This window comes from Malaya genurostris, chromosome 3, assembly GCF_030247185.1.
Source record: "Malaya genurostris strain Urasoe2022 chromosome 3, Malgen_1.1, whole genome shotgun sequence".
Taxonomy (NCBI): Eukaryota; Metazoa; Arthropoda; class Insecta; order Diptera; family Culicidae; genus Malaya; species Malaya genurostris.
Genome location: NC_080572.1, coordinates 244,479,327 through 244,502,450, shown reverse-complemented (window position 1 = coordinate 244,502,450; position 23,124 = coordinate 244,479,327). Strand labels below are relative to the sequence as shown.

Sequence of the window (23,124 nt, the reverse complement as noted above, 5' to 3'; positions counted from 1 at the left end):
AATCACCCTTTATAAAAGACTTAACCGACAAAACGCACTTTTTGTCTTTCGCATATTAGAGAGGATATGCAATCACTGTGAAAACCGACTTTTGAACCGAGGCCCTGATGACAGAGTGTCATATACCATTCGACTCAGTTCGTCGAGTACACAAAATGTCTGTCTATGTGTGTATGTGTCTATGTGTGTATGTGTGTATGTAACAAAAATATGAAGTCGATTTTCTAGGAGATGACCAAACAAACTTAGATTCTACTAACAGTTATTTTGGTCCCACAGTCTGCAATTGAATTTAATTTGGATCGAACTTCCGGTTCGTGAGTAACGGAGTATAATGTAAAAAAATTATGAAAAAAGTGCGCTCAATTTTCTCAGGGACCGCTCAACTAATTTTTCTGAAACTTAGATTCCTATGAAAGACCCTGTAATGACATAACCTGCAACTAAATTTTATTCAGATCCGACTTCTGGTTCCGGAGTAACGGGGTAAAATTTGCCAAAAAAATAAAAAACTAGTGCACTCGATTTTCTCCGAGACCGCTCGCTCAACCAAGTAGCAAGTCAATGTTTAAATTAAAGGTCATACAAAACAGGTCACAGAACCCTATCGAATTTTATCCGGACACGACTTCCGGTTCCGGAATCACAGATTGATAAGTATAAAAATTTCGATTTCCAGAACGTGTTTCTATACATGAAACTAAAAAATCGAATATCATCAACTAACCAATTATACGGTTCAATTGGGCGGGTTTGGTTAGTTTATAACAAAATGAATTGATTTTTTTATACCGGATCTTCGTTCCCGGTTCCAGAAGTATCGAAGGACTTCTATTTCCAATGTACGATTTGTCCTGATCCGCCTATCGGTTCCAGAGTTAAATAATGAATTGTGTTTAAAACGTCAAATCGCCGTTTGCATCAAAACTGAAAAGGTTATGCTAGTTTATGCCCAAATGAACATTGTTGCTTTTGGTCGAGATTCGAAGCATTTTTTAAGAATCCTTTTGTAATATTTATGCAAAAGTGAGTTTTATTAGAAAGGCATCATTAGCATCATTTTTTCTTATCGCTCAATTTTCTCGTAGATATCTGAACCGATTTCAACATGTATTAACTCGTACGAAAGCTACTATCGAGCCATTGATTAAGTTCACAGATCAAATGGCTGTGAATTCGGATTCCGGAAATGTAATGGTATAAGTGACGACACCGACTAACCGCACTTTTACAGTCGGCTCAATTTCTCGAAGATTGGGCATATTTACAAGCTACAATGTGTTTGTTTCACGTATAGAAGGGAATGGCGAACGTTTCCGGTTCGGGAAATGTAATCTTATATGTGACGTAACCGACAAATTGCAGTGTTTTTCAATGCGCCAAAATTTCTCGGAGGTGCCTAAATTGATCTCGAAAATCTTAGACGCGTGTGAAAGCTACTGTTAGATTATTTGTTAATCTCACAATCCTAATGACCGAGGACATAATGCTATGAATGTTTCAATGAGTCCTCAGGGGTGGAAATAACCAAATTGTTTGATTCACAGTAAATAAAAATAGTAAGTATTATCTTTTCATACCACATATTTATTGTAGATATTATAATGAATTTTTAAATGAATGATTTTTGATAAGATAAATTTTGGTTTTACTTAGAATTTAAAAAGGTCTTCAATTTCATTTCCCACAATTTAAAACATAATCACAATTTTAGTTTTGTTACCCAATTTTTTAATTCACGGTGTTCGGTTTTTTGATTCACAATCGGAAATATTGATTCACATTTTCATGCGCAAAATGGGCTTATTTTCAACTCTGATTTAAATGGCAAGAGAAAAGTTTTATCACAACATTTGCTTTACTGTATCGTTACGTTACCATAAAATCTAGTAACAGATTTTACATCCACGAGATTTTACTCTATAGTGATCAGCGAATTTCGGATCGTCTAACTCGAAAGTGTGCCAAACTTGGTATGCGATTTTTCTACAATTCTCAAAGCAGAAGAAAGTTAAAACCATCGCAAGCCGTTGGTTCCTAGTCGAATGATCACGAAACTAGAGAAATTGTATGAACATATCATATTCTATTGGCTAACTCGAATCATTGTCCCACGATCAGGAAATTATTTCGTTATTAAATTCACCATAAACTGACTTACCGAGATTAGATTTCCAAAAACATTCGAACATGAGGGATCGAAATTCAACTTCAAATCTCTATAATCGGAACAAAACGAATTGAATTTCGAACATCTCACACATACGCTTTCTATCTGACAAAAACTCGTTCGTAGTAAAATACAACAGCAAAACAGAATCAGGTCTCCATTTAGCAAATTGCATGCAAACACAGCAATGGATGGACGGGTCGAGATTATAATCGGCACTTATTTCACTCGATCACAATTCGTTTCGACACAATTAAAAATAGCCAAAACAAAGCCCGAGCGCCGCAGGCCCAGCAATAAAGACCGAGGAAGTCATACGTTGTTGCTGTCCGTGGTTTCTTACTTTGATTCGCGAAGACAGGTGGCGGGAGAGCGGGACGCATGGAATTTCCGAGCATGTGATTTTTTCGAGATGTCTCGATCTGTCGCTATCATGATAAAAGAGTACCTCTGGGGATGATGAATGTGTTTTGGCTGCACCGAAAGAATCGTTATGCCACTACATTTACTAAACGGACAGTTTTCCATTGAATTTTTTTTTTGGTTTTCTTGTCGTTTATATTTGTCGTGGCTATGAGAAATAGCTCTTCACATCAAGATCAATGAGCCTTCATAATTTTCGATCATTTTTGTTGCATTCAAGTTCTGCATAAACAAACACCAACCAATAGAATCCCAGCTCTCAGAAGCATCCGCAAATATTCCAGTTTACAAAACAAGAATAGACTGAACGAAAAAGGTTGTGTTTCTTAACCAGACACGCTTCTTTCAAACCGACGCCCAAAAAGTTTCTTCAAGAGATCTTTATGTTTATTCGCCCAATTAGGGAGTTTTTCCAAAAGAGTTGCTCTAAGCAACGATTTCGTGTTTGTGAAGGGGTCTAGAGGATTGGCTTCGTCTGATGCTGTTGAAACTGACATGAATAACTTTTTTGGCAAGTTTAATTTTTTATTATTTTATACTTTTTCACTTTTCAACAAACGTTTTCGTTTTTCGATTTCGAGAGGACTTTGGTATCAGTTCGCATTCACATTTCATCCAAGTCAGTCGATGAAACAAAACCGCTTACGTTCGGGACAGAAGAAACCAAGTACAGTATTGTGTAGTGAACAATAGAACGACCTCCAAATGAGTGAACCAAACGAACAAAAGCTACCGCCGACACGATAGAATACAATTGTTGTTGACTTCAGACGGTGCAAAATTCGACCTTCGATACGAGAACTTGAAGGTTTGCTCAAGGAACAAATGCATCTTGACATTAAACGTTTGCATTTACTTCAATGCAATAAGACCAATAATGTTGTTCATATCCAGTTCTATAAAGAGTTGGATGCAATTCAATTCGCTAAAGACAATAATAATGTGCTCTATGTGGAGCATAAAAATATCAAGTACAACATTCCAGTATCTATGGAAGATAGTGCTATAGAAGTGCGTGTGCATGATCTTCCCTCAAGCGTCATCGATCCTTATATTCGCAAAACTATGTCCCAATACGGAGAGATTCTCTCTATCGAAAAAGAAAAGTGGAAGAATTTTTTCCCCGGTATTCTAAATGGCGTACGTTGTTACGCATGCGCTTGAGGAGGCCTATACCTTCTTATGTGACATTCGGTCAGGATACAAGAATCCCGTGCAAATCACTTGTTACCTATGACAATATTGCCAAAAAGCTGTTCACTACGGTAAGCCATGTGATAAACTGGACAAGGAGACAACTACACCAAAGGACAACGGTGCTTCCTTCACACCAACCCCAAGCAACCCCAGTACACCTGTAACAGTCAGTAACAACAGTGAAGCTTCTCCTCCATCATAAATTGCAAGATGAGCTCTAGTAAAAGATTTTATTTAAGAGCTTACTGATTTTAAATTTAAATAAAACACTTGCCAAACAATGCAACTACCATTATTCTATTTTTGGTAGATAATTTCTTGGAATTTAACATTTAGGTTATTCTGGAGGTCCAATACTCGACCACTTTTCCAATGATTTGAGGGCGTATTTCAGCAATGACACGTTGAATATTGGTTTACAAAGCATGAATCGTTGCTGGTTTATCCACATAAACCAATGAATTCACGTATCTCCACAAAAAATAATCGAATAGCGTCAAATCACACGAACGCGAAGGTCAATTCACCGGACCGGTCATTTCTCGAAATAATTGTGTTGTTGAAATGTTCTTTCAATAATTCGCTTGTTTCGGCCGCAGTATAGCAAGTGGCACCATCCTATTGAAACCACATTTCGTCCACGTCCATATCTTGAAGATCGGGCAAAAAAAAATTCATTGATCATGGTTCAGTATCTATTTACATTCACGGAAACGCGTAGTCCTTCCATATTTTTAAAGAAATTGTCATTTTCTTCGACACTGACCTGAACGACAGCAATATTTTCTTCTGTACGCACTCTTCTCATTCTCGTCAATGGCTTGGCACTCAAAAGAGTTCATGTAGTCCGCAATTTGGTAATTACGTTCTTTATGCAAGGATGGCTTTTATCGTATGAAAGAACGCTCACTGGCAACTCTTCACACGATTGAATGAGTGCCATCAAAGAGAGACGGATATCATAGAAACAACAAAAAACCGGCATGGTTCATTTAACATAGAATAGACACCAGTGCGAGAGCGAATTTCTCTCGATGACATTTCTGAGAACCAAAGGTTAGCACGCTGCTGTGGGGATTCTTTCTGAAGCAACAAACGGTCGCTTATTCTCGTTTTGCGATCCGATTCTGTAAGGCAGTGGATAATTGCGATAGAATCATTTTACTATTGCCGCTTATTCTAACTATGTGCATATAACCTTTTTATAAGTTGTGTCTATGAAAATGTCTGTGAATTATCCACACAAGGATTTTGAAATATTTCAACATAGTATGAGAATCGTCAAGTTGAATCATCGATTCGATTTTCTGCGATAATTGTCAACTAGCGATTCTCTCTTGGGAAATTCCACACAGCAACGATCATTATCAGACTGTAATTTTTTTTAAGGAGCGTGAAATACTCAGAGTATGAAGTGGAGCGAAGGAATGTAGAAAAATTCTCTCGCGGTTCATGCATTGAGAGACTCGAGTTCTTGTAGCATCTTCTATCGGATTGAAAATGTTGTATACAATATAGATAGCAATATTGCAGCTTCTGTCAAATTTTCAGCAATGACCAACACTGTCTTTATGGTACTCTATGGTAGTTTTGATTGAACACTGATTTTGAAAATAAATTTTCTTTTCTCGATTTGGGAGCGTTGTTCTGAAGTTAACCTATTTATGATGATTTGCCAAACAATACTGAGTAGAGACTTTACACTGTCAACACAATTTTTAAACAATAGAGTAATAAAAAAAACAAACCTTCTAAAAAAAACACCCTTTATTATTAATAAGCTAAGAATGCGCTCATGGCCAACAATGGGGAGCTACTTTCTTACCAGACGAGCTAGGCTATGTAGCTCACTTAAACACTGGCGACACATCTATGGTTATTTTTGTTTCGTGTATATGAATAGGAATGTCCTCCAGTGTTGCCGGTTGTGTATGAGTACGTCTGAGCATGAATACATCAGAGTATTTGAGGTTATCTTCATTGTCGCTTGTTTTCTGAAAGTAAAGTCACTGAACGCTCCATAACTTCCACAGCAATCAACCGAATGCCATAAAATTTTGACAGACTGAACGCTAGAGAAATTTTTACTTATTGACGCCATTTGTCTGTCAAACGGGGACTTTTTAACCGACATGTTACATCCAGGTAATAAAATTTCGATATCCCAAACTATTACACGGACAGATATCCGTTACTGCTGTCATGATTAGAAAATCATGAAACCAATCATTTTAACTTTTCATGAAACCATGAGCAATAAGTCTTCTGCCATGAAATTTAATCATGGTCCGGAAAGGCGTCACTTGAGAAATGTATTTCTTTCAAAGCTCGTAACTCCAATTTTCTACCCGGATATCACTTTGAACCCTCTGCCTCAAGGGATGTGATGGGTTGCATAATAGATTAATGGTAAGGCAAAAAGCATACATTGAAAAGCAAAAACTATTGAAAATGTTTACTTGATCCTGAGGCATATTCATTTCATAGTTGTGTTTTTTACCCACCGGCTGACAGAGAATTGACAACATATAGATAATGAATCGAAAAATGACATCCTTACTATGCATGGTTTCGCTTTTCATTTGGCAAACATCAATGTTACATTTTGTATGGATATATCTGAATGTATTCTTATATATTTCATGTGTCTGTTGTTTTTAGAATAATTTTAGAATTCCGAGAGCTAACGTCAACCGAAAAATAAATTCGACAGTGAATTTAGAACACCATCTAACGAATTGATTAGTTTGTTTCATAGATATAGCAACACAAGCTGTATTGATTCACCTAAATATTTTAAATAAGACGAATTTGCAAATGATAAAAAAAAATAAAAGGAAAAATCAATACGCGGTATTTGCTAGAATTCGACATAAAGTTTCTTTTCGAGAGGTTTGTTTCACACGTGTTTTTTCATGCAGTTTGTTTAAGTGTTTAAATTCTGAAACATAAAGTTAAAAAACTGGAACAATCAATAGCTAGTAAACACGTTATTTGAGGCGTAGTCGTTCTTAAAAAAATTTTTTAATGATTCAGATTAAAAGAAATTCGTCGTTCTTTTCACTGTTTTGCTATTCAAATGCACATATTTAAGACATTAGTTGAAATCGCGGAAAAAATGTACCATTCCATTCAATTCATACATGAAATCTTCATATTTCAAACTATAACGCCGGAATTTATGTTTCAAAGATAACCATTGTAGCAGAAACACGCCTGAAGTTATACTCACAACGTCAAGTACGTTACACTTAAATTGTGGGTATGGGTCATGACCCGAGAACTTTTAATCATGGTGTATTATCATAACATGAATATTATTTTCCCCACATCATGACTCATTTTGCTCATTTCTAGAATCGGAATTTTGTCCGTCTACACTTCTGCAAAGTCATGCGCATTTTCCGCGCACTGTTACCCTTCTTGGCTATGATATAGCCAGATTTAAAATAGTGCTACGATTATACTTACAATATAAATCCTTCCCAGTCGAGATTCGAACGTATGACACCAGTCTTGTAAGACCAATGACTTTCGCTCTGATCCACTGACTAATATTCTAACAATCTAACAATGTGCTTTTTATGTGCTCCATAATTTATGGCACACAAACATACACAACTATATGAGCGTCAGAATTATTGCGGTTCCCTTAGATAGCATTACTGACAAATCACCTTCGGCAAAGGTGTGACATGAGATGAGATTAATCTCTGGTAGCAACTTCTGGAAATGTTTTATACATTCATGTTCACAAGACTCTCCGTTCTTGTAAGCACCGCACCACACTCGTCGTTGACTGGCACGGTTTTAGGTACTGCAGCATCGGCTGCCACGCTTCCCCAGATAAATGGTTTTTCGCACGCAGCCATTAAAACGGGCGGTAGAAGTACAACAATAGGGCAAAATGGTCGTGATATTTGATCAATCACACGCCGACATGCCATAAAACAAGCCAGCGCCAAAAACAAGTGGCTAACAAATCTAATTCTCGGCCGGTTTGTTTTTTCAGTGAACCCCCCCAAACCGGGCGGTACGATCGAAGTGTGGGCTATCAAACAATTATTATTCATTCTCTTGTTGTTTCTATCTAATCGTGTTTGGTTTTGTTATTTCTTATCGTTGCTTTTCAATGATTTATTGAAGATTAGAAGCCGCGATAGAGTTTCCATTAAATTAGCGTTAAAAGATTAGTTCGATGAAAATACAGTGGTTCAATTTTTCGAAGCTAAATTGAAGTAATCAAACTTTTTTTAAGAGTTGAAAATTCTCTAGTGTTGACAAGGTTTATCGCAAAAATAAACTTCATTCAATATTGATCGAACGCTACTAGCATTTTCAAGATGCGTAGGATTTTTTCAATCAGTGAAAGTTGGCAGAATTTGAAGAAAATAGAGGTAGAAAATTGTACAATTTACACTTTTTCTAATGTACATAGGGTTGTCAAACAACCCGAGAAATTAACTACTTTTGAAAACACTTCAAATAAATTCAAATAAATTCAATTTGAATGGAAAAGGAAGTCGTCAATAGTATCAGAAAATAACGAAAATGCATAATTTTCAACCAACGAAATTTCACAATTTTTGAAAAATATCAAAGATGGTTGTCAAATATCGAAAATTGACAAATTGACAAGGTCATATTTTTGTTGGTTATATTTAGGTATAAATTTGGTTGAAAAGCGAAACCAATAGTAACAAAATGTATCGTTAAAAACTATTGCGGTTTGATTTTCCGTAACAATATGCTACTGGTAGTGAAAGGGCAGACTTATCAAACAACCTTCATGGGGTCTGTCGCTGACGATAGCTAGGCAGCGACTGGCACAGTAGAGAAGGCTACAAACCAGTGATGTCAACCCTACGGATTTATCCGTAGATCTACGGATTTCTGTCTTTTCTACGGATCTACGGATGAATCATATGAAATCAAGGGATTTAGCATTATTTTACCAGAAATCCCCTGATCTAGCATTATATCTGTTTTTTTTTGCTTGTCCTATTAAAATTGTAATCATGCATCTACTAGCCATCGATCTGTCATTATTGAAAGCCTGCCTTTATGGATTAGAGCTTAAAGCTGTTAAGTTTATGTAAATGTACTGTTATAAGTACACTTGAAACCAAATCTACGGATTTGACTTCAACGAAAAGTGGCATCACTGCTACAAGCGATTATAAAATATACTCTCCTACCCAGTATTTGAGCGGAAAATAAGTATAGACTAGTCTTCTCGATTGGTGTTTGTAACCTGATCATCAGAGAAGATGTTTGGATATATGGTATCGGTCGTGAGGCGGCTAGGATTTAGATCATTGTTCGATGTACGCTTACCAACTCGGTGCTGTTGTAGAGCTGTGTCTACCACAGCTCAGGGTGGCATGAATGGTAAACGCGTATGCACGGATTGCATACGAACACAGGTTCGAGTCCTGCCTCTTTTTTTAAAAAAAAATCATATTTTCTGTAAGTTTGGCATTTATTTGGCTTCTTGAAAATATGTTTCCACTCAGTCATTGCAAAACCGAACAAAATATAGCTAAATTAAAGAACTTTTTAAATGCATAGGGATGCTTATCAGCGAATATGATAATTTGAAAAAAACTAATTTGGTTCTATTTGATCTATAAAATGACTTTACAAAAGAAACAAAGAAATTTTTTTTCTAAAGTTCATTCTAAAATGAAATTTTTTTTATCACTTTTTCCATAAAACAATTCTTTAACAAATCGCAACAAGTCATGCTTTTCGTCATAAGTTTTAAAATAACTGCTGGCCCACATTTTTTTCAACATATTTAGATTCTACAATGATCTATTGAATTATCGATTTTTCAAAGGTCCAGAATATTAAAAAACAAAAACAAATCAAAGGTTTTCAAAAATAGTACAAAAGAATTACGAAACTTTTTTACGATATTTATACAATAAGTTTAGACTCATTGTAATATCTGTGATATGTGAAAATTTCTTCGAAATACATTGAGGTATTTAATGCGGTTATGCGGTTTTTAATGCGTATTTCCGAAGATATGCGTTTTTTCATATGTGGATCTCCGAAGGTCTGCGCTTTTTCATGTGATTTTGTTGAAAAGGTGATGCAATATTTCATTTACAAAACTCTAATTACATTGAGGTCTTTTTTTACGCGGGTTTCTATGCAGATTTCTTGTGCGGCTTTTTTCACACGGATTTCCAAAGTTACCTGTTTTTTAATGTAAATTTTTAAAGTTATGTGGTTTTCTTATTTTGTAATCGAAATGCATGGAACGTGGTGTTATCCTGAATTTTTTTTGTCAACTCAGAAAATTTTCGATTTAAAAAATAATATTTTTAGAGATTACACCAGATCTCGACGTTTTATTCATTTCTAAGACATTTGATATCAAAACAAAAATTTCGATTTCGGATATCTTAAATAAGTAAAAAATCCATTTTTTTTTTTAAATTTGTTTTTTGAAATTACGCCAGATCTCGATGTTTCATGAACTTTGGATGACATTTGGTGTTTTTGATGCCAAAAGTCTTAAAATTGCATGAAACGTCGAAATTCATTGACATCTTTTTTTTTTTTTCAAAAAATCGACTTTCTGGGACTTAAGATTTGAGAGTCCCCGGTTGTTTTGAAAAAAAAAAATTTTTTTTCTTCGATTACTTTCAAATCAAATTCTTTCGAACAGTTAGCAAGCAGAATGCCCATATCTAATATGAACGATTTTAAAAAATAGTAAATTTTCTTCAGAAGACGGCCGTATTCACCTCGGCAATTCTCAAATCGAGCAATTTTCTACTAATGTAGACGTCTTTTTTTCTCTGATCCGTGCGTGATTTTTTTTTTCTTGAAAATTGTGAGCTTTTGTTGATTGACAACCCATGAACATAATTGAATCTAGTAATTTTAGATCACTATTGACTTACTTTTCATCCAACTAATATATTAAACTATTCCAAAAATTGTCAATTTTCGTTAGAAGACAACCCTATTCATTTTAAACATGCATGATTCTAGTGATATTCGATCAGAATGGACCTCCGTTTTCATGAATTTAAAATGTCTTAAAGAAATAGTAAACTTTTGACCATTCTACGCAACTAGAATATGTTTTTTTTTTGTTTTAACCTTAAGGTTATCGCTTCTTCGGGCCAGAAAAACTTTCTGACCCTATTTGCGGGGTAGGGAATCGAACACAGGCGGGCTACGTGAAAGGCATCGACTTACCCATCACACTATACCCGTCCCCGATTATTGACAACCTTTTCTATCCAATTCACGTTTGAATTTCTTTCGGAAATTGTAAATTTTCGCTGGTTGACAACCCTATGCCCCTTGAAAGCTCTTCAATGCAGTGATTTTCGATTACTATTGGATTACTTATTAGTCGAATTATTACACTCAAGTCTTTGTTTATGCGAAAGAAAAATATCGATTTTGGGAAAAGAATTGAGATTTCCGAGAACGAACATTTTTATCTCTGTTAAATGATTTAATCGTATAAAAATGTATGTGTATGTGTGTATGTATGTAAGTATGTGTAAAATAATGTCACTCGATTTTCTCAGAGATGGCTGAACCAATTTTCACAAACACAGATTCAAATCAAAGGTCTTACGGTCCCATAGATCGCTATTAAATTTTAACCCGATCCGACTTCCGGTTCCGGAATAACAAGGGGGTATGCACAAAAAAAATTAAAAAAATTATCGCTCACTTTTCTCAGAGATGACGTGACCGATTTAAACAAACTTAGATTCAAACGAAAGGCCGTATGGTCCCATAGATCGCTATTGAATTTTATATCGATCCCGCTTTCGGTTTCGGAATTACAGGGTGATATGTGCAAATCCATGAGAAAATGCGCACTCAATTAAAAATCATTTAAAAGGTCTTGAAATTCCTTAGAAAAACCTTGTTGATCCAGACTCGACTTCCGGTTTCGGTACTATAGCGCTATAAATGAAAAAAAATCATTTACATAAGTATTTTTTCACATGCGATAACGAAACGAGGTGCGTAACTTTATAAAACTTACTGGTAATTTCATCTAGTTGGCAGACCTTGTTAGTTAGTCGACAGATAAATCTATTTTGGGACTATCAGTCCCCGGTTTCCGTTTCCGAAGCATCGATAATAATGAAGAAAAGCTACAAAAACGGAACTCACTTCGATTTCTCAGCAACGGCTAAACCGATTTTCACAAATCATGATTCAAATTAAAGCTTTCATTGTCCTAAAAGATACTGTGCAATCCAGATCTGATTTCCGGTTCCGAAATTAGATGGCGATGAGTGTCAAAACTTTCAAACTGTCGTACAAAATAATACTAAGCCGGTACGCATCGGTACGTGCTGGTACGGACGAAGAAAACACCACCGGCTCAATTTTGTACAACGTGCAAAGTTGCCACATTTAAATCTATATCAACTTGACATAACTGTTTACAAGTTGAAAATGTTATGGTAGTTTATACCCAAAGAAAGTTTTTGATTTTATTCGTTTGAAAGAAAACATCTTGAAAGAATCTTTTAGTGATGTTTTGGAAAATATAAGTAATATGAGAAAGGCATCACTTTTTACTAGTAAATAATTTCGCTCCGATATCAAAATATCATTCTGTTGATGACGATCACTTCCGTTCCATATTAATCTCCCAACACGAGCGAGACAGGCGTCGATACATCCACGCTTGCGCTGGATCATGACTATCATAGGTGACAATAATCAGTGTGATACTCGAAATCTCCATCTTTCTTAAGCAGTGTGCCTTAAAATTATACTATAATATTGAATAAAAAAAAAAAAATCTCCATCTTTGTAACGAATCTACAAAAAATCTAAATCTTAGCAATGCAGAGAACTAAAAAGGGAGAAACTGTCATTCCATTTGTTTCCGTAGTTTTCGCCCTCCGTGTTCCATGCCAACAAACAGGGTGATACTTCAATTTTCACTACCGAAAATAATAACTAAGATGATAAAATTATCCGCACATTTTTCTTGATTTCACGAAAAATGCACGAGGGCGTAACTTCATTATTCATATTAAAAGCACAGAAGTAAACAAATCGAAAAAAGTCGAAACTATTATTATGTTTTAGCGGATATAGTAAGAAAAACTAGTAGCGATACACTTAAACTAAAGTACAGATTAGTTACATTAAACATTCTGACATACAATTAAATATTACAAGCTAACCAGTATAGTTATTTATGATAAAATAATGGTGGTTCTGCAAAAAACCTTTTATGAAGGCGTTCGTAATGGAGAGTGACGAGTTGAGTTCGAATCTATTCTGTGTCGATGCTATGCATTTTATATAGCAAATCAGCAGAAAGTTCTACTAAAAACTACAACTGGTTGAAAAATGGGCCTTATACAGTCTAGTGAAGGAAAAATTCGCATAATTCTTTAGGTATACAATTATGGTTCTAAATAGCAACATACAGAATTTTGATGTCGATTACTTCATTTTAGACTTGAATATTTCAGTGAAGGAAATTTTCAAAAGGCTGCACGGGATTAATTTCTGGCATTCAGAAAGGCCAAGTTATGTCATTCTCCAAGATATTAAACACTGTTGCGAATTTTGCACTGCGAAAATTGCACAAAGCTGATAAAATTATCGCAGATTTGCACTACACTGATGGTTTCAATTACCGATTTGCAAAGAAGCAATCTTTATAGTTCTTTAGATAACATTTGGAGCCATTAGAAGGGTTTTGCATAATGTTCACCATTGTCGTCCATTTTTCGCTGTATTTTTCTCCAATGCAAACGACCAGCAGCAGGATGATGCAATCGATCTTCATTGAAGGAAAACTGGCTCTGCGGCCTGTGCGTTTGAGGTTTTGTACCACGCAAAACGTCTGCGCTTTCATTGCCGACTGCTCCTCCTGGCGACCCGAAGTCCAAATGAGAGTACGACTTGGGCGTCTGAGGTTTTGTACCACGCAAAAGATCTGACGGCCCAAATGAAAGCACGACCTGAGCTTACTTCTGTCGGTGGGAGCACCTCACCCCGACATTAAGTTCCGTCTGAAGCACTAGAAGAAATTAACGATTTTCAATCAAAGTTTACTTTTTATACTCGGAGATAATCGGAACTGATATGCGTTTTACTACCTCAAAACCGTCGTCTGGGTGCGAAAAAGGCAAGCAAGCGTGATGAATTTTCCTCATTATTTCCAAAAATTTTAGAAAACTTTGATTTTCAGTTATTTATGGTTATCTGACGCTGTTGAAAAGTTCCTGATTATATTTCCGATAGCTTGTAGAAAAAATTATGTTGTTGGGTTAAGTACATCAAGAGATATTCGCGATAAAGTTCTACCCATTCTTGTACAGGATAAATTTTGAAAAGGCGTCTCATAGCAAAGTAAGTCGTATTCACTACAAAAAAACAGTTTCACGCACTGGTCCCAACACGACAAGAAAATGATTCCCTTTTCATCCGAAGCGAATCAAGAATCCTTGTTTGATTAGTTTCCCAGTTTTATTAGCGCGAACCAGTCTACTTAATATATCTTCCCAAAATCAAACCTTTGTCTTCTCTTGGCATGATCTGATACCCATTAGCTTAACCTATAGACACGACGGACCGCGAAGACGGAAGCCAACAAATCTCAGAGTTCGAAAATCCCGAACAAACAACGAAAAACCATTCACCCCCCTTAAACAAAAACGTTTTGCTACGCAATCTGGATCGTCGTTGTTATCTATAAAATCGATGAAAATTACTCCACTAAACACCCGACCACAGAGGAGCAAAGGAATGTGGGAATATAGGTTACGGATAATTTATTTATTTTGGCTCCCCTATCTCTCTGATGTGCTGGTGGTACACTGATTCCTGGCAGTTCTAACATCCGTACCTACACCAGCACCAACGAATCGTAACGATTATATGTGCAAGTGCTATGGCTCTCTTTCTAGTATCTCCTCTCCTTCTCTCTCACTTTCTCACTTTCTCACGGTAAACAGCGTCGGGATTTCCCGGATGTACTACAAGGAAACTTTTCCCTATTCCAAAGGCACACAATCCTCCATCACCATCTCATGCCTGCACAAGTAGTAAAGTCTCACAATCCTAGTTTTATCCCCACACTCAACTGTTAGCGGTCGCTTCGTAGCATCTACTGCCTTCTTCCGTACATATCGGAAAAAGAACTTTTCTTTCAGCCTCAACGAATAGCCAGAAGTGTTGAAATCCTTGCGAAGCATTCACAGACTGTTTTCTCGCTGTCGCGTCAACCCACTCACGGCACCCACCATGCACAATCACATTCACCAGGCATTCCTTCTTACACGTAGGCACACTCTTGGCCGTCGTTCCCCCGCCCGACACTTTACGGTTAATTTCCATCTTTTTGCCTTTCTCTATAGTTTTTAAAAATAGGCACACTAGCAATTCTACTTGTTTTCGCTTGACAAATTGCATCAGCAATCCTTCGACGGTTGGCCCGATCCGTTTTCGGGGGCCCTCGGTGACAGACAGCTACAGTCCGCCAAGTTAAGGTAAAGGGAAAATAACAAAACAAGAACAAATATTTCCTTCACAATTGTGCTACCTTCCGAAACACGACGAAACAGTGACTCGGCGTAAAAGGTAACCGCGACAGGATTACCACTTTTCCACTAGACGCGTATCTTTCACCGGGGCGACAAAATGATCTAGTCGTCGGGACGACAGGAGAACGAATACTGACAACAAATCGGGCCCTGCATGGTTACCGCAGGGCATCCTTTCTACCGGTGTCAGTTCAGTTGCCAGAGCGCGTTGGCTGAATGGTGCGTGACGGCAACACGGGATGAGTTGCCAGAGCTCGAGTTCGTTATGGCGTGGCGATTTACGATGGTAATGTTCTGAGGAACGATTCACAGATATGTGCACAGAGAAGAGTACATTCTACTAAAAATATGGTCAAATATAAATTTGATTCGTGACGAGCTCTAGTTAACTAGCTTAGTAGCGATAGTGTGTTTTCAGTTTACTATGCAATTTACTTAACATGCGTATTTTACATATACGATAACAAAAATAAACAATTTCGACTTAGTATTACATTAGTATACCGATATTTATTGTTAAAATAAATTACAAATTTTTACACAACTTGACCCATCGTACAGTAAGAAAAAATCTATGAAACAATTCTGTAACTCATGAACTAATTGAGATAGGTCAACAAACTAAAGCGTTTCTTATGTAAAAATGTCCAAGGAATTCAATGGAAAGAATTACAATGGCCGCACGAATCGCAATCCTGCTCGTTTTACCCCAAATGTACAGCAGTTTTGAGGTTTCCTATAACATTCGCTCTGTAACTTGAAAAGAAGTCGAGTATTCTGGAATAGCCTACTTTCATGTAAAAAAGTCTGGAGAATCGAATGGAAGAACCTACACTGGCCGCACGAAACGTTTTAATGACTATTTTACTCCATTTTATGGTATTTTATTGTAAATCGGTCTTAAATCATGTTAAAACTTATTGGAAGTTTACTAAATCTAGCTTATCTTATGTAAAAAAGTCTGTAGAATCGAATGCCGGAACTAATACTGGCCGTGTTTTTATGTAAAAATGTCTGGAGAATCGAATGGAAGAGTGTACACTGGCCGTACGAAACGGTTTGGTGGCTATTTTACCCCAATTCCTTAAATATGTGAAATTTTCATCACCCTTAAGTCTTAAGTGAACCACGTTGAAAGAATACGAAAACTATCTTATATTATGTAGAAAAGTCTGTAGAATCGAATGGAAGAATCCGAGATTTAGGGACGATTTACAGTTTAAGATAAGTTTAAGATTTAAGGACGATTTACAGTTTAAGATATTATGAAATGGAGGAAATGGGGTAAAATAGCCACCAAAACGTTTCGTGCGGCCAGTGTACACTCTTCCATTCGATTCTCCAGACATTTTTACATAAAAACAAGCTATTTCAGTAGACCGCACTCGATTTCTTTTCAAGTTACAGAACAAATACTACAGAAAACCCTAAAACTGCTGGCCCTTTGGGGTAAAACGAGCATGATGGCGATTCGTGCGGCCATTAAAAAACCATTCCATTGAATTTCTTGGATTTTTACCTTTTTTTATATATATAAAAAATAGGTATAGAATTCGCTCAAACTTTAGAAAAATTTTCCGAGGCCCGAAGGGCCGAATGTCATATACCAATCGATTCAGCTCGACGAACTGAGCAAATGTCCGTGTGTGTATGTGTGTGTGTCTGTATGTGTGTGTGTGTCTGTATGTGTGTGTGTGTATGTGTGTTGTTAGCTAAGTGGTCGAGATCTCAGAGATGGCTGGACAGATTTTGATCAAACTAGTCGCAAATGAAAGGTCTCCCCGTCGCTATTGAATGGTTTTGAGATAGGATGTTTACTTTTTGAGTTATACGAAGTTTGATGTCAAAATTTTCAGTTTTTTGACAGTATCTGTCACAATTGACCTTGAAAACAGAATATATTTTCAGACTTAGATTCCACACGGTAATACATGTCCAATAAGCCATAGATTGTTAAAATCCGTCCATTTTTAACGGAGATATCGAAATTTTTGTGTAAGCGACTTTTCCCCCTAATCCAGCAGTAGAAGTTTTAAGCGTTGTCTGGCAAAGAAATGCTTGAGAGCAACATGAAAAACGATTTTTTGTACTGTTACATACATTTGTTTCTAAGTACCCAAAAGACTGTGTACAGCATGATATTTTGCCTCGGACCGATTTTAGCACGGTTCGTTTTTGGCAACATAATCGTTCGAATATGCCATATGTAAACCAGATGATGGCAGAATTTTTGAGTTGAAAGCAATTCCATAATTATATTGATTTAAACTACTTACAGCAATAAATACTGGAAGAACATAACAGCCATATAGCATTCGAATCAGTTCGTCGAGATCAGCAAATGCGTGTGTGACAAATAATTTCACTCATTTTTTTTTGGAGATGACTCAACCGTTTTCTACAAACTCAGATTCATATGAAAAGTCGTATACTCTCAAACAAGGTTCCTGTATTCTGATTGGTTCCGACCTCTGGTTCCGGAACTACAGGATGATATGTGAAACGAAATTAAAACTGTGTAACTCATATTTCTCGTAGATGGCTGAACCGATCTAAGATTCAAATGAAATCTAAGAATCATCTAAGATTCAAATGAAAAGTTTTAAGATTCTATAACAAAAACAAGATTTCAGTCAGATCCAACTTCCTGTTTAGGCGATACAGGGTGATTAGTATAAAAATGTCTATTTCACATAAATTAATCAGGTTTATCGGCTATGCAGATTTGGATAGCCGATAACCAAATAAACTTATTTAATTTTTGGTTGTATTCAGTTTTCGTTTCGGAAGGCACCCAAAAATTGAATTCGCACTACGATTCCTCAAAGATGTCTACATTGATTTTCAAACATTTTGAAACAAATGTAAACTATACAGCTACTCAGGTGAGTTTGTCTGACTTCGGCTACACCGAATTTCGAATTCCGGTTCCAGTATGGAATCGTTTCTCAAAGCTCAATCTTTTTCTCAAAAAAAGCCAAATCGAATTTCAGAAACAAAAGTTCAAATTAAAATAAATCCAATTTTATCCAATTCTGACTTCCGATTCTGGAATTGTAGGATGATGAATTTTTAAAATTCAAAGCGATATAGAAGATGACAATCCAGAAAAGCTTTAAAGTTGGACTCAAAACTATTGCAATTTATTCGTCATATGGTCTTACGAATCGGTTTGGGTTATGCTGGTTCCTGAATACCGGCGTGGAAGTACCTTAAATTACCGTAAACTCTAAAGTGGAACTTAATTCGACATATCATGGAATGTTCAAACGATTATCACACGTTTAAATTCAAATTCGATCCGATATGCAGTTTAGACAGTGCAGAGTAATGAGTGACTAAAATCTCAAATTGCCACTTAAAGCGACGGACATTAGAATAATGTCATGAAAACTGATACACCGCAGAATATTCATGCAAAAAACACATGCGGATTGATGAAAAAAAGGTATCATCTCACTGCTAGGTGGATTAAGCACGTTTTTTACATAAGAAACACTCTTGTTTGTTGCCTTTTTCCATGGTTCCCGATTTCTTTGCGGGTTTCCTGGGTTTTTTTCCCACTGTGCATCGGTCCATCGATGGAAACAAATGCTAGTCGGAAGGGGCCAAGTCAGATAAATACGGCGGGTGGGGTAGCAGCTTCCAACCAAATTGTATCCTGAACTAGTTTTGCTTTGTGTGCATCTGCAGTGTCGTGTAGCAAAATTACCTTGCCTTGTCTTCTAGCACATTCCGATCGTTTTTCGGTCAAGTTCTGGTTCAAATTGATCATTTGTTTCGGGTCTGTAGCAATTAGTACTAACACTTTCACCAAGTTTTAGAAGCTAGATACACCACATCTCTCTAATCCCACCTAACACAGAACATTACCTTCTTGACGAATCGTTCTGGTTCTGCAGTCGATATTCATGGTTGTCCCGGATTAGCCCATAATTTTTGCCTTTCTCATATAGAATGGTTATGCATTGAAAGGGCATTTCTACCCGAAACCCAACCCGAACCCGAACTCGACGGGTATTGGTCGGGTTCGGGTTCAGAAAAAATATGTTTGTCGGGTTTGCGTTCCAAAATTTGCTTTAGTTTCGGGTACTCGAATCCGATTACTCGAATTTTTTCGGGTTCGGGTCGAGAACGGGCAATTATTTTTATTTAATCGGATACGAGTCGGGTTCGAGATAGGAAGAAAATTTATTTTCGGGTACGGCTAAAAGTTTTTTACTTTCGATCGGATACGGATCGGGTTGGACTGCCTACTGTGCAATCTCTGTGAAAACTGACTGTTCAACTGATGACCAGAGGGCTAAATGTTAAATTCCATTCGATTCAGCTCGACGAACTGAGCAAATGTCTGTGTGTGTGACAAATATTGTCACTCTATTTTCTCGAAGATGGCTAAACTGATTTCCACAAACTTAGATTCAAATAAAAAGTTGTATGATTCCATACAAAGCACTTAAATTTCATTCAGATTTGATATCCGGTTCCGGAATTACAGAGTGAAAAGTAACCAAAAAAGTCCTACACAAAGTTTCTGAATTTCATTTCGATCCTATATCTGGTTCTGGAATTATAGTATAATATGCGCCAAAAGAAATGAATGTGAAATAAATGATATAAATGAAAAAATAAAAAAAAAATTAATGAAAATATAGGCAGTCACTTTTCTCAATGATGGCGATTTTTACAATTTTAAAACACATTGAGAGGTCTTCAGATGCCATAATAATATCTCGATTTTTATTCAGATCCAACTTCTGGTTTCGAAGATAGGGTGCTTAGAGTGAAAATGACAATTTCAATATATATTCTTCATGAGTACCAATGTGATGATCTATGGTCACCTAAACTTATATCAGATTTTCATGAAATAAAAATTACATTAACACGCTCTGTTAATAAGTGATAAGTTTTTGATCGCGAATAACTCTTGTTGTAGCTAGCGTATCAACATAATTTTTACTGCATGCCATCGGAAATATGATCATCAATTTATAATGACATTTTCAGCTGTATGACATAATCATAAATAATTCAATATTAAAGTTTTCTGAAATGTTTGGTATCAACGAGTATCAAAGAAGAAAAGTCATGACGCGCGTTTGTCTTTCTCGTACCAGAGCCGACGGTTCCGATTCACAGTATCAAGAATTTATTTTAGCGTTGAGTCAATCCGCACAGGAAGCTGTTCTGCTACGGGACGTTTTCAGTGCTAGTATCCGTTTGAAATAAGAGCGATTGCGTCATCCTGATGCTGGTCTTTTGCATTGGAAAAAATACAACGAAAAGTGGACAACGATGGGGAACATTATACAAAATCAGCCCCCCCAATTCTTGGGGCTCTAAATGTTATCTAAAGAAAAATAAAGATAACTTCTTTGCAAATCGGAGGTAAAAATCATCAATTTAGTGCAAATCTAGAATAGTTTGAATAGTTTTGTGCACTATTTTTAGAACGAGCGAAATACGCATCAAACGAGTGCTAATAAAGCCAGCATTTGGCTGCTCCGCGTTTGGGAAAAACAGTATTGGAAGTGTGAAAGAAGGGTACGGGTATAGCGTGCCATAGGATCAGAAAGTTTTTCTGGCCCAAAGAGGCGAATGACCTCAAGAGTAAAACTTCTATGATATAAAAGTGTTTAATATCGTAGAGAATTCCACAATTTGGCCCTTCTGAAAGCCGGAAATGAATCCCGTATAGCTTTTTGATAGTTTCTTTCGTTGAAATATGCAAATCCGAAACAAAATAATCGACTTGAAAATGCTGTATGTCGCTATTTTTGTGGCCGTTAGGATCGCCCATTTGTAATAAAGCTACAAAGGAAATCACGTAAACAGAAAACCCTTCACAAAAATTGCTTCAGTGTTGAATCAATCCACATTGTGAGTAGTTATGGAGCGGGACGTTCGCAGAGTCAGTTTCGCTTCAACCAAGAGCGATTGTGTCATCCTGCTGCTAGTCGGTTTACATTGAAGAAAAAACAACGAAAAGTGGACAACGATATTACCCATCCCCTTTTTTTTGGGAAAAATGGCTTTTGAAACGTTCGCGAACGAGTTGCCCATCTTAAATAACGACCCGTGTTTTAAATTTGATATGTGAATCGATTTTTAATAAAGAAAAATATTTATTTCATATCAGCGGTGCCAATTATTGTTGGCTTCAGGCAGTGCAAAATTCGACCTTCGATACGAGAACTTGAAGGTTTGCTTAAGGAGCAAATGCATCTTGACAATAAACGTGTGCATTTACTTCAATGCAATAAGACAAATAATGTTATTTACATCCAGTTTTACAAAGAGTTGGATGCAATTCAATTCGCAAAAGACAATAACAATGTGCACTATGTGGAGCACGAAAACATTAAGTACAACATTCCAGTATATATAGTGAAGTATAGAAGTGAGTGTGAATGATCTTCCCTTAAGCGTCATCGATCCTTATATTCGCAAAACTATGTCCCAATACGGAGAGATTCTCTCTATCGAAAAAGAAAAGTGAAAGAACTTTTTCCCCTGTATTTTAAATGGTGTACGTTTGTTACGCATGCGCTTGAAGAGGCCTATATCTTCTTATGTGACTTTAGGTCGGGATACAAGAATGCCGTGCAAATCACTTGTTACCTATGACAATCAGATGGCCACATGTCAATATTGCCAAAAAGGGCAATTTTTTGTTGTTCAAATAAATTTTCATTGTTTGATAAGAATAAATGTAGTTGTCTCCAGAGTAAATTATCTCTATCTTTATTGCACCCATTGAAGTACCTAAATACATCCAGGATAAAACATCCTGGTCGAAAAAGGAAATTTCATCTTTTTTAATGATGAAAGAAAGTATAAAAAATATCATAAATGAAATCTGTAAATGTATATTTCTCCCTCATTGTTCGTAGAAAAATTCTGACATAGTTTTTAGTTTTAATAACACAATTATTATATAAAAAGTGATTTTTAAGAAGTAAATTTGAGAAAATTGATAAAATCTTTATTGGAATCGACAGAACGATCAGTAAAATTCAATTTTTTAAAATGATTTCATGCAAATGTTCACGGCGGCTCCACTTTAGATGGCCCCTACGCAAGATTCAACTTTGGCACACTCTCTCCAACATATTGGCCGGTATTTCATGAATAAATGCTTCAATATTGGGTTCCAGTGCATCAATCGTTGTTGGTTTATCCTTGTAGACATGAGCCTTAACATGGACCCACAAGAAATAGTCCATAGGCGTTAAATCACACGATTCAATTGACGGGTCGGCTTTCAATTTGGTCATTGTTTCGCGTGCCGTGTGGGACATGGTACCGTCTTGTTGAAACCCCATATTAGGTACGTCCAATTTTTCCATTTTGGGCAGAAAAAATCGTCAATCACCACACGGTAGCGCTTGCCATTCACAGTAACGTTTCGCTTAAATAGTGACTTTTTTGGGATGCATTGGTAGCTCTTGCATTGCTTCTGACTGGTCTTCACTCCAGATGTGGCAACCAGAAATGAGCTTCGTCGCTGAACAATTTTTAGATAAAAAAAAGTGATACACTTATTCTCTTAATCGAGCATAAATTTTGATTCATGATTAAACTATGGATCAAACTGTACATGTTTGACAATGACACAAGATACGATTCACGAGTGATCTGTCAAAAATAGTGTTGCCAAAGTGTTTTGTTGCTGGAAAATCATCCTTTAGAATCTGCAAGAATCTGTTAAGAGGATAGAACAACCGATGGCAAATGTGGCACATGAGTGTATTAAATGTGCAG

The 23,124-nt window shown here is 36.5% G+C and overlaps 1 protein-coding gene across 6 annotated transcripts in view; it reads right to left on the bottom strand.

Moving 5' to 3' along the window:
- Window positions 1-23,124, bottom strand: part of LOC131435619 (protein boule) — a 125,109-nt gene that overhangs the window by 69,614 nt on the left and 32,371 nt on the right. Inside the window, exon 1 of one of the 6 annotated variants that reach the window (XM_058603692.1) lies at window positions 15,357-17,233. The exons of the other annotated variants lie outside the window; for them this stretch is intronic. The gene's annotated coding sequence lies outside the window, so the exon portion shown is untranslated. Of the gene's footprint in view, window positions 1-15,356; window positions 17,234-23,124 lie in introns of those variants that run through there. 6 annotated transcript variants of the gene reach the window in all.